Genomic DNA, 11,746 nt, shown 5'->3' with positions numbered 1-11,746 from the left:
CGACGTAGGTGTTTTGTAACCCATAACGATTTGGATTCTAAACGATCGGATAAATCCAACAGGTTTAACGGTTCAAGTTCTATTAGGCTGTACTCCGTAGCTAGGAAACTAGACTCATGAACACGTACAAATACACAATAAGATAAAGATATAATTATAACACAATAATAATCATATTATTAATAATAAATATATCCTTAATGTTATTTATCTTGCGCAAAATATATTAATTGGATAAGATAAAGGATTAGTAAGTTAGTAAAATTCTAATACTACAGACGTAGGTCTATTGACACTATAAATAGGGGTTCGTTATTCTTCATCAATTCATCATTAGCTTAATTAATCATCGTATAATCTCTCATACATCATCAAAGATGAAGAATCATAATATGATGTTTAGTCTTCTGTTAGGAATCATCACCATTCTTAGTGTTACGCATTCGACTTTCGCTACCGAAGTTTCTCAAGATGGACGTGCAATTCTCATCAATGGTGAACGTAAGATCATCTTATCTGGTTCCATCCATTACCCTCGTAGTACTCCTGAGGTATGTATACATTATATCTCAACGTTACATTACAATAGCATAATTTAATTTACTAATTATGGCAAATTGTGTAGATGTCGTATGACTTTTTATTAATGAATTGTTTTTAATTATTTGGTTAACTAGATGTGGCCTGACTTGATCAAAAAATCAAAAGATGGAGGTCTTGACGCAATTGAGACTTACGTGTTTTGGAATTCGCACGAGCCTGTACGTAGACAATATGATTTCACCGGTAGAAATAATCTAATAAGGTTTTTGAAGACAGTTCAAGATGCTGGACTTTATGCTATTCTACGTATTGGCCCATACGCTTGTGCTGAATGGAATTACGGGTATGTACACTTCATAATCTATCTATCCTTTATCCTTAATTAATATTAATAATAATAAAATAAATAATTAATGTATTGAATTTTGTTTTGAATAGAGGGTTTCCGGTATGGCTACACAACATGCCCGGAATCGAGCTTCGAACAAATAATAAAGTATTTATGGATGAGATGCAAAACTTCACAACGTTGATAGTTGATATGGTTAAAAATGAGAACCTTTTTGCTTCTCAAGGTGGTCCAATTATCCTTGCCCAGGTTTGTTAATTTGAACTCAATCACTCTACACTTAATTATGGAATTTATGGTCTTGATTAGTTCTCCTAATTAATTTAATTAATTAGTAGTCCTAATTATCTAATTTGATATTATATTTTGGTATGATTATATAGATCGAAAACGAATACGGCAATGTAATGGCTCCCTATGGAGATGCTGGGAAAGAGTACCTAAATTGGTGTGCAAAGATGGCCGTAGCTCAAAACATCGGAGTCCCATGGCTTATGTGCCAACAAAGTGATGCACCTCAACCAATGGTATCAAATCATCATACCAAACTAAACTAGCTAATTTGTTTTCTTAAAAAAATTATTTGTATTATTAGCGTCTAATTATGTTTTATTTTCTCTAATAATCAGATCAACACATGCAATGGTTGGTACTGTCATGATTTTACCCCAAACAATCCTAATGTCCCAAAGATCTGGACCGAAAACTGGACTGGATGGTAAGTTATTTTCTTCACAAAATTTGATTTGGCAAATTATTCGTGTTCTTTAATGTTATTTTAGCTATGTAATTGTGTTTTTAACGTGCACCATGCTCATTGTGCATTATGATCCACCTTCTAAATTGGGTGATTAATGGGTTATTTTTAATTTCTGTTCCACCGTCTAAACTACGTGATTAAATGGGTTGTTTTTAATTTCGGATCTACCTTCTAAACTGTGTGATTAAATAGTTTTTTTTATTTATTTCTGATCCACCTACTAAATTGTGTGATTAAATGGGTTGTTTTTAATTTATGATCCACCTTCTAAATTACTGATTAAATAGTTTAGTTTTTTATTTCTGATCGACCTTCTAAATTGTATGATTAGATGGCCTGGTTTATTTTTAATTAATTTGTTGGACGTATAGGTTCAAAGCATGGGGTGGGTTGTAATATAATAAATGTTTGCAGTACCATGGAGGAACTAACTTCGGAAGAACTACTGGTGGACCGTACATTAGTACAAGTTACGATTACGATGCACCACTCGATGAATATGGTAATTTGAATCAACCCAAATACGGACATCTCAAACAACTTCACGATGTGTTACACTCTATGGAAAAGGAATTAACTTATGGAGATATTCTCAAAACTGATTTGGGTAACTCTGTTACAATGACAAGTTATAAATACCAAGATATCTCAAGTTGTTTCATTAACAACGATAATACTTCTGTCGACGCAACTATTACACTTGATGGTCAAAACCTCACCATTCCTGCTTGGTCTGTTAGTATTCTTCACGATTGCAAACACGAACTATACAATACTGCTAAGGTTGGTACATATTTACACTTTCTTACGTACTAGTTTACGTTGTGTTTTATATATTGATCATTGTATTGTATTGTATTGTATATAGGTGAACACACAAACTTCCTTGAAAGCAAGAATAAGCAACGAAGCAGAACAAGAACCGACTTCACTAAGTTGGAGTTGGAGACCTGAATTAATCGGTAGTTATGTCAAAGGCGATGTTGGTGTTGGTGAATTTACATCGGATGTTTTACTTGAACAAAAGAGTGTTACAAATGACACAAGTGATTATTTATGGTACATGACTAATGTTAACCTTGATGAGAATGATCCTATTTGGAGTGATGATATGAGCCTACAAGTTAATTCAAGTACACATGTTCTTCATGCTTATGTTAATGGCAAAGAAGTTGGTTCTCAATATGCTCAAGGTCATTACCACTTCTTTTTTGACCAAAAGGTTAATAATTTCAAAAAGGGAAACAACGTTATTTCACTCCTTAGTGCTACCGTTGGACTTCAGGTAAATTAACTAATTGATCTTTATATTTTCCGTTTTAATCTGTACTGCATCATTATATAATTAATTAACGTTTTGTTTTGAATCCTTTTTAACTTGTATGTAGAACTATGGTCCATTCTTCGACAAGACTCAAGTAGGACTAATGGGTCCAATAAAGATAGTAGGAAAGAAGAGTAACAACAATGAGGTTGTGACAAAGGACTTATCTTCTCAAACATGGACATACGCAACTGGTTTACAAGGTCTCGATAATCACAAACTCTATAGTGAAGAATCAGTCAATGCACTAAAATGGAAAGATGAACGTAATATGCCAATAAACAGGAAAATGACTTGGTATAAAAAATAGAAGAGGGGGTTCATTAACCAACAATGTTGAACCATCACATTTCCAAGGTTCCATTTCCACAACTGAGGCTGCAAAGAAAATGGTAAGTTTAATAATGTAACTAAATTTCATTTAACGTTGTTACTAATTTGATTATTCACAAAAATTACTTGTATTATTAGGCAAAGGAAAGTGGAGGTGTGATGCCTACAGCTGGTGACTTATATTTGAAGACACACACGAAGGAAGTACCGGGTAAAGGGAAAGTCCCTTGTAGTAGCAAAGCAAAGCAAATCAAGGTAACTTACTATTATTCAAACAAAGCTTATGAAACACGTTTTAAGTTTAAAATCAACCCTTAGTTCGTTTATTTGAAAAATGGGAGCGAAAATGCCTTATTTGGTCAATATAGGTCCTATATCGACAAAATATGACCTATGAAACATGTTTTAAGTTTAAAATCTGCCCCTAGGTGATTTAGTTGAAAAATGGGACCGAAAATGCCTTATTTAGCCTATATATGACCTATATCGACCAAATATGACTTAAATGTGCTTAAATTGCTAAGAATCAGTTTTAGAAACCTTTAATATGCCACATAAAACATGTAAATGGTTTGAAATGACAAGTTTGGTTCCTTAGTTCAAAGTTGGGCGAGAAAATGACAATTTAGGCAATATATGACCTATAACGACCATATAGGCCTTAGATGTGAGTAAATACCTTTGAATGTGACTTATCAAGTTCAAACAAAGCTTATGAAACATGTTTTAAGTTTAAAATCTGCCCCTAGGTGATTTAGTTGAAAAATGGGACCGAAAATGCCTTATTTAGCCTATATATGACCTATATCGACCAAATATGACTTAAATGTGCTTAAATTGCTAAGAATCAGTTTTAGAAACCTTTAATATGCCACATAAAACATGTAAATGGTTTGAAATGACAAGTTTGGTTCCTTAGCTCAAAGTTAGGCGAGAAAATGACATTTTAGGCAATATATGACCTATAACGACCATATAGGCCTTAGATGTGAGTAAATACCTTTGAATGTGACTTAGCAAGTTCAAACTAACCTTATGAAACATGTTTTAAGTTTAAAATCAGCCCGTAGGTGATTAAGTTGAAAAATGGGACCGAAAACGCCTTATTTAGCCTATATGTAACCTATATCGACCAAATATGACCTAAATGTGCTTAAATTGCTTAGAATCGGTTTTAGAAACCTTGAATATGACACATAAAACATGTAAATGGTTTGAAATGACAAGTTTGGTTCCTTAGCTCAAAGTTGGGCGAGAAAATGACATTTTAGGCAATATATGACCTATAACGACCATATAGGCCTTAGATGTGAGTAAATACCTTTGAATGTGACTTAGCAAGTTCAAACTAACCTTATGAAACATGTTTTAAGTTTAAAATCAGCCCGTAGGTGATTAAGTTGAAAAATGGGACCGAAAACGCCTTATTTAGCCTATAAGTGACCTATATCGACCAAATATGACCTAAATGTGCTTAAATTGCTTAGAATCGGTTTTAGAAACCTTGAATATGACACATAAAACATGTAAATGGTTTGAAATGACAAGTTTGGTTCCTTAGCTCAAAGTTAGGCGAGAAAATGACATTTTAGGCAATATATGACCTATAACGACCATATAGGCCTTAGATGTGAGTAAATACCTTTGAATGTGACTTAGCAAGTTCAAACTAACCTTATGAAACATGTTTTAAGTTTAAAATCAGCCCGTAGGTGATTAAGTTGAAAAATGGGACCGAAAACGCCTTATTTAGCCTATATGTAACCTATATCGACCAAATATGACCTAAATGTGCTTAAATTGCTTAGAATCGGTTTTAGAAACCTTGAATATGACACATAAAACATGTAAATGGTTTGAAATGACAAGTTTGGTTCCTTAGCTCAAAGTTGGGCGAGAAAATGACATTTTAGGCAATCTATGACCTATAACGACCATATAGGCCTTAGATGTGAGTAAATACCTTTGAATGTGACTTAGCAAGTTCAAACTAACCTTATGAAACATGTTTTAAGTTTAAAATCAGCCCGTAGGTGATTAAGTTGAAAAATGGGACCGAAAACGCCTTATTTAGCCTATAAGTGACCTATATCGACCAAATATGACCTAAATGTGCTTAAATTGCTTAGAATCGGTTTTAGAAACCTTGAATATGACACATAAAACATGTAAATGGTTTGAAATGACAAGTTTGGTTCCTTAGCTCAAAGTTAGGCGAGAAAATGACATTTTAGGCAATATATGACCTATAACGACCATATAGGCCTTAGATGTGAGTAAATACCTTTGAATGTGACTTAGCAAGTTCAAACTAACCTTATGAAACATGTTTTAAGTTTAAAATCAGCCCGTAGGTGATTAAGTTGAAAAATGGGACCGAAAACGCCTTATTTAGCCTATATGTAACCTATATCGACCAAATATGACCTAAATGTGCTTAAATTGCTTAGAATCGGTTTTAGAAACCTTGAATATGACACATAAAACATGTAAATGGTTTGAAATGACAAGTTTGGTTCCTTAGCTCAAAGTTAGGCGAGAAAATGACATTTTAGGCAATATATGACCTATAACGACCAAATAGGCCTTAGATGTGAGTAACTACGTTTGAATGTGACTTAGCAAGTTCAAACTAACCTTATGAAACATGTTTTAAGTTTAAAATCAGCCCGTAGGTGATTAAGTTGAAAAATGGGACCGAAAACGCCTTATTTAGCCTATAAGTGACCTATATCGACCAAATATGACCTAAATGTGCTTAAATTGCTTAGAATCGGTTTTAGAAACCTTGAATATGACACATAAAACATGTAAATGGTTTGAAATGACAAGTTTGGTTCCTTAGCTCAAAGTTAGGCGAGAAAATGACATTTTAGGCAATATATGACCTATAACGACCATATAGGCCTTAGATGTGAGTAACTACGTTTGAATGTGACTTAGCAAGTTCAAACTAACCTTATGAAACATGTTTCAAGTTTAAAATCAGCCCGTAGGTGATTAAGTTGAAAAATGGGACCGAAAACGCCTTATTTAGCCTATAAGTGACCTATATCGACCAAATATGACCTAAATGTGCTTAAATTGCTTAGAATCGGTTTTAGAAACCTTGAATATGACACATAAAACATGTAAATGGTTTGAAATGACAAGTTTGGTTCCTTAGCTCAAAGTTAGGCGAGAAAATGACATTTTAGGCAATATATGACCTATAACGACCAAATAGGCCTTAGATGTGAGTAACTACGTTTGAATGTGACTTAGCAAGTGAAAACAAAGCTTATGAAACATGTTTTAAGTTTAAAATCAGCCCTTAGTTCTTTTTTTTGAAAAATGGGAGCGAAAATGCCTTATTTAGCCTATATATGTTTTAAGTTTAAATGTGCTCAATTTAATATATTTGTTATGCATGGGTGATAATCATTTTAATTATTGTAGGAAAACTACGGAAAGAATGTGACTTAGCAAGTTCAAACAAAGCTTATGAAACACGTTTTAAGTTTAAATGTGCTCCATTTAATATATTTTTTTATGCATGGGTGATAATCATTTTAATTCTTGTAGGAAAACTATGAAAAAAATGTTGCTGAATGTGTTGAAAAAGGCATTGCTAAAGATCCCAACCAAATCTACTTTGAGACAGTAGGTGGGAGAAAGAAGGGAAAGGTCCCCGGGCTGGGTAGTGGAGCCTCTCTATACTTTGCACCATCTAGAAGGGGTGGTAGTTCTTCTAGCTCATACACCCCATCTATTTATTCTCAAATGTCATCTCGATTGGAAGAGACTCAACAACAGTTGACCCAAAAATCCATTGAGCTTGAAACAACAAAAAATCAGATGTTAAAGGCTATGGAGGACGATCTACTTTTGAGGCAAAGGGAGAGAGAAGAAAGAGAAGCAGAGCGACTACAGCACCAAAGGGAGATGGAAAGGGAGAGACAAGAGAGAGAAAGGGAGAGACAAGAAAGAGAAGAACATGCCGCCCAGATGAAAAAGGCAATGGAGTCTTACGAGCGGATGTTCAGTCAGTGTACTGGTTTTCCTTTCTCGCAGTCGCAGGACCCTCGAGATCCACCCGGAGGCGGGACACCTTTGTGTTAGGTAGTTAGTATTCTTGTATTAGTTTGAACTAGTTACTACTTTTCGTATTAACATGTTTGAACAACATTATGTGTATTATGAATCTTTGTTGTATGACTTTGAACATGTTTAATATTATAACATCGAGCAGGTTTCATACGATTTTACAGAATTTATATAAATTCGTATATATACAGGCATATATAATATTTACAGGTACATATATAATATTTACAGGTACATATATAATATTTATACAGGCATATAATACAGGTATATATGCGATTTTACAAAATTGGCTGCAAATGATATTTGCATAATTACCGACCGCAAAGGCAGTCACAAATTTAGTGACCGCCACAAAAGCAGTCACTAATTTAGTGACCGCCCCCAAGGCAGTCACTAATTTAGTGACCGCCAAAGCAGTCACTAAATTAGTGACCGCCAAGAAAGCAGTCACTAATTTAGTGACCGCTAAAAAGGCAGTCACTAATTTAGTGACCGCCAAAGCGGTCGCTAATTTAGTGACCGTCAGAGCGGTCGCTAAATTAGCGACTGCAATAGCGGTCACTAATTTAGTGACTGCATTGGCGGTCACTAATTTAGTGACTGCTTAGGTGGCGGTCGCTAATTCTGTCGGTAAATTTTAGCGACCGCCTTCCAGTTGGAGTTTCCTAAATTACCGTCCAGGTGAAAACTGACCGCTTTTTTGCGACCGCTGGCGGTCGCAAAATCTTTTACCAACCGTTTTTCGCGTTTTACCCACCAATTTTAGCGGTTGGTAATTAATCAATTTCTTGTAGTGTGAACCTGTTATTGTTGACTTAAGTGGTATGGGAAAGGGTGAAGCTTTTGTGAATGGAATTAGTATTGGTAGATTTTGGCAAACTTATTTAGCTGGTAATGATGGTTGTGATCTTAAAGCTTGTGATTATCGTGGCCAATATGATAACAACAAGTGTGTCTTCAACTGCGGCAAATCCGTCCAAACTGAGTAAGTTCTAATTACTGTAGTATTCTGTTTACTTACATGTTTTCTGTTTTAGTCTGTTTCATAATTTTTTGTTTTTTTTAATTGAAGGTACCATGTACCGCGATCTTTCCTAAGGGACGATGTGAACACCCTAGTACTATTCGAGGAATTCGGGGGAAACCCGACCCAAGTGAGCTTCAAAACAGTACGAACAGGAGGTGCTTGTGCGAATGCATACGAGGGAAAAACACTAGAGTTGTCGTGTGAAGGAAGATACATTTCTGGTATTAACTTTGCGAGTTTCGGTAATCCAACTGGTTCTTGTGGTTCATTTGAGAAGGGATTGTGTGAAGGAGCCAATGATGCTAAGACCATTCTCACTAAGGTAAGCGTTTGTGTTATTTTTTCCAGTTTAATAGGTTTCATAATTAATATTGTTTACATTGTCTTAATATTTGTGCAAATAGTAACCGTAAAGAACATTATGTAAAACGAAGAAGTAATTATATTATGAATTTTAATTTATGTTTAAAATATTGGCAGGCTTGTGTTGGCAAAGAGCGCTGTTCAGTGGATGTTTCAGAGAAAGTATTTGGTGCAGCATCAAACTGTGGAGATGAAAGCAAGAGGCTTGCAGTGGAGATAGTTTGCCAATAGTTTAGTGGTTAATTAATTAGGAGTTAGTTTATTTTAATGCAAAGTTTATAGGTATTGTTTTAGCAAAATAAATGCTCGTAGTTAGTTTAGTTTAAACGAGGAATAAGTAAAGAATAATGGTACGTAGTTTGTCCAAAATACTATTTTTAGTTATGGAGTATTTTCATTCACTGCTGTCATCATTATTCTAAATACTAATTACTGTAATTACTCTAAACTTATACTTGTGTAATTTCGATTGAATTTTCAGTTTTTTCTATTCGGTCTTGTTCAATTGATGATTTCAACCAAGGTTGTGTCATAAGTTTCCCCTTTCTTTCATCAAGTTTCCTGCTTTTAATGAAATTCTATCTCGGATTTTGCCAAAGGAGTATGAACGAGTTAAATAGTATTAGTGGTTTTTGTTTAAAAATTATACACTTATCGATCTGGGTATGTTCTTATTCCTTGAATTTTGATTTCCTGCATAAATGATTTGTTTCACGGTGAAATTTTGAAGTAGTGTGAAAATCATCCGAAAATCATACAGAGTAGTTAATTTTGTTATGCTGATGATAATCAAACGTTATCTGCTTTAATAACTTATAAGTGTCAGTGATGTGAATTTCTAACTGTTTTTAAAAATTATGAGATCCTAGCAGATAGATATGGCTACCTGAATAGTGTAAGATTAGTAATAGTATTTACTATTTAGCTGTTAAATGGATTACAACAATTTTTTTTTGTAGTGATATTCTTTATATTGCTGTGAATAGCGTAGTTGATGTTGCTTGATGGTGGTTAATATTCTATGATCACAATATCAGGTGGAAAGTTCAAACAGAAAATATTGAAGCGCAAGGTAATGTTTGTGTTTGACTAGATCTAAATTTGGGTGTTTATCGACTTGGTTAGTCGGATCCGTATATAGACTTATAATTTGGTGGGCAGGAGTAGGACTTATGAGAGGTGCAGTTACAGTGGCTTTGTCCTACAAACAAATCTACAATGCGGTTAGATCCTGCACCACTGTAGTTATTTTCTGAATCAAATTGTGTGTGTTACTGCAGTTTTTAGGTTCTGGAGAGGTATCAAATGAGAGATGACTGATGGTCAGTTGTAGTATCATTGTTGCTCTGTTTAGCACTCTGGTCAGTTTTCTACATACCCTCTAGTTTCTTTGTGACTTTGGTACACCAAAATTAACAAGGAAATCTGATGATAAATTTATGAGACCAGTTTTTGGCGGTCGTGGTTTTGACTTTTGTGCAATATGAACCAGCTTCACCAACTGCCAACTGGTGCTGCTGAAACTAGTCATGACCTTTAAAATTCATCATTCCAAGTTGTCAACTTTTTGCAAATGGAATAATGTAATTTTTTTGTTTGTATATTGCGGTAATTGGGATTAATCTCAAATTTAATCAGATGGAGGTCCTAGATTGATACTGTAGTCATGAATACTTGCACATATTGGTTCTAATAGTAAATGTTTTTCAGGATGGCCAAAACTTGTGGTTGTTGATATTTGATGTGGAATTGTGGATAGATTAATTTGTTGAATGTCGAGTACGGCTCACAATTTTATTACAACATCGGTGTGATTATGATGTTACTCAACACTTGAGAACATATCCTGATACCCAGATAAGTATACTAATTTTTTTTTTTTTTTTTTTGGGTGTTACCACTCGGTTCATCCTTAAAGCTAATTCGGATTCGGGGCGAGTTTTGGGTAGTTAGGTTCCAGTCCCCTCCCAATTGTTATTGCGGAAGATCGAACACATGTTCTCTCTACCTAATTCAGCCCCAATCACCACTGAACCAACAAACAATTGGTCCAGATAAGTATACTAGAGGAATACAACGTATGAGTTTTGATTAAAGAAAAAAAGATATATTTTATAGACTTACGTAAAAATTAAAATATTACTAATAAGGAATACATACCAACAAAGTAACAAGTGTCTATAAATTGCAACAAACTTCCATTAAATTTCAACAATCATTGACATAAATATTCCATTTGTTCTTTAAAAAAATTCTCTTATACAATATTATGGAAAACATGTATATTCTCTATTTCTCTTATCTATATCAAAAAAAATTGAACAAGACGTGTAATACCACGTATATTAATACTGAAATATTATCGGCACTATTATTGTATGGATAGCCGAAATATATTTTTGTATGGTTTTTGTTACACCACATAAATATAGTTTAGATGAACAATATAGCTTAATTTGGCAGGATCCAATTCAATACATATTACTCTGTATCTCTCAACCAAACAAATCCCCAATTTAAAGAGGATATAATAGGTAAATGAACAATTTGATTAAAACTTTAACATATGTTATTAGGCTAGAGTACCTTATGTGATTCATTTTTTTAGCTATATATAGTTATATTCGTATTTTTCTTCTTTACCTCCTTTGTAAATTGCGTATCATGGGACTACTTATGTTGCAAGTTAAAAAAAATGAAATTATGAATTGGATTTACAACATTTTGTTGTACAACATCAATTGATTTATAAAATAAAATGACATAAAACGGGTTAGGATATGACTTGTTCATATTTTAACGAATATTTGAATCCCCTATTCTGAAAATATATTCAATTAATTCAAAATAACGTAGGGGGAAAGTTGTATTACTTTATTGTTGGACATTCAAAACAGAAGAAAAAATGAGTGTTAAAGAGAATTCCAAAATTCATATTTATATTTATAATTTTATTAA

The 11,746-nt window shown here is 33.7% G+C and overlaps 1 pseudogene; it reads left to right on the top strand.

The window, feature by feature from the left end:
- Positions 1 to 304: 304 nt before the first annotated feature.
- LOC130467254 (beta-galactosidase 15-like) lies at positions 305 to 9,189 on the top strand (annotated as a pseudogene).
- The last annotated feature ends 2,557 nt before the right edge of the window (positions 9,190 to 11,746 follow it).

This window comes from Spinacia oleracea, chromosome 2 (genome assembly GCF_020520425.1).
Source record: "Spinacia oleracea cultivar Varoflay chromosome 2, BTI_SOV_V1, whole genome shotgun sequence".
Classification (NCBI taxonomy): Eukaryota; Viridiplantae; Streptophyta; class Magnoliopsida; order Caryophyllales; family Amaranthaceae; genus Spinacia; species Spinacia oleracea.
This window is presented reverse-complemented; position numbering and strand designations above follow the sequence as displayed.